The sequence below is a fragment of the Aplysia californica genome, unplaced genomic scaffold, assembly GCF_000002075.1.
Source record: "Aplysia californica isolate F4 #8 unplaced genomic scaffold, AplCal3.0 scaffold00689, whole genome shotgun sequence".
NCBI lineage: Eukaryota > Metazoa > Mollusca > Gastropoda > Aplysiida > Aplysiidae > Aplysia > Aplysia californica.
In genome coordinates, this window is record NW_004797959.1 from 394,212 (window position 1) to 395,967 (window position 1,756).

Here is a 1,756-nt window from a genome sequence, read left to right on the forward strand (position 1 = left end):
AGCAACCCCCCTCCCCCCTAAACAGACAACCCCAAACAAAAACAAACGAACAAACAAAACAGACTGTTTTTCCCAGCATCAAATCACCATTATTGTGTCCGTGTAGATTGTACTCCTCTTTGCTCAAACAGAGAAGAAAAAAAAAAGATGTTTGGGGTTCCAAGTTGAGTGATTCGAGGTCCTCATCTTTTCTGGCTGGGATGTTGTACATTGTATCCCATCAAGTGATCGAGTCAGTGTCGTCTCTGACGGGCAGGGTTGAAGCGACCCACCATAAAGAATGATTATTATGATTATAATAGGATTTGTATCAGTGGTTTAAAAAGTTTTAGTAGAGGTTTTGCGGCGCTCGCAACTGCATAAGGTCATATGAGCGCCAGAAGATTAGAGGTGTTAGTGTTACAAGAGAGTAACAAACATGAAAAAGAAAAAGAGGAGAAAGGGACGATAGATGTTTAATAGGAAAGAAGGAGCAAACCACACCAGAGCTCCCGCCAACCACCCACTTGTATCGATGGTTGAAGAAAACAAAATCAAAGACCATAATTATCATTACAATCAGTCAGTCATCAGTTGTTGCAACCAATCAGTCATTAATATTATTGATCGTTACAGCGATCAATCAGTCATTGCAATCGTCAATAATTAAAACCATGAATTATAACAATCAATCAGGCATTATATAATCATCAATCGTTGCAATTGAAACTATCAATTATTACAGTCACTCAATCATTACGACGATCGAACATTCAATCAGTGTACAAATGCATTTTGTAGAGGGGAGGTTCGCAAGTACTCGGGTGTGGTTTGCTTCTTCTACTTCTTTCCCATCAAATATAATAAGATCGTCCTTTGATCTCTCCTCCTTCTTTTGTTTTTGCCATTCTCTTGTAGCCTCACTAATTTTTGGCACTTGTAAGACTTAATTGTCTTGCAGGTGCCGTAAAACTTTTACTTAGACATAAACTACATGTATAATCATCATTATTCGTGGGTGGTTGGCGGGTGCTCTGGTGTGGTTTGCTTCTTCTTTCCTATAAAACATTTATCGTCCTTATCTCCCCTTTTTCTTCTTAATGTTTGTTACTCTCTTGTAACACCTCTAATCTTCTGGCGCTCATATGACCTTATGCAGTTGCGAGCGCCGAAAAACCTCTACTAAACCTAAATCATCATTATTCTGACAGAATTCGAATGTTATTCTGATAGTTGTACACAGACAGTCAAGCCTGCTCAAACGGCGGCCTTTCCAAGACAGTCATCTTTGCAAACGACCATTTCTTGCGTTTTTAAAAAACATAATAAAATCTGCTCAACCTCCACATGTCTAAGTCTAAGACAACCACTACCCCCCTCCCCCAATAGTCTGTCCCCGTGGTCTTATGCACCCTGCATAATTAAGCTAAATTTGATCATTTTTTGCATAATTTCTGATTATTTTCCTTTATCATTCTTTGTTAAAATTAACAGAGTCGCATAATTTCACATTTTTTGGCTCAGTTTGCATAATTTCAGTATTTTTCTTGCATAAAACGACGGGGACAGAACAGTAAGTGACCGGATTAGACCATTTCTATTGTGTTTTAAGTCATAGGAATACTTATTTTACAAGAGGATTAAGTTGGTAGGCGTTTAAGTGGATGGTGGTAGAGACAAAATTGAAGGACATATAGTATAAAAAAATAAATCCCCACCCTTAAAAAACCCAACAAAACAAACAAGAACAGCAACAAATCAAACTAAACCAACACCC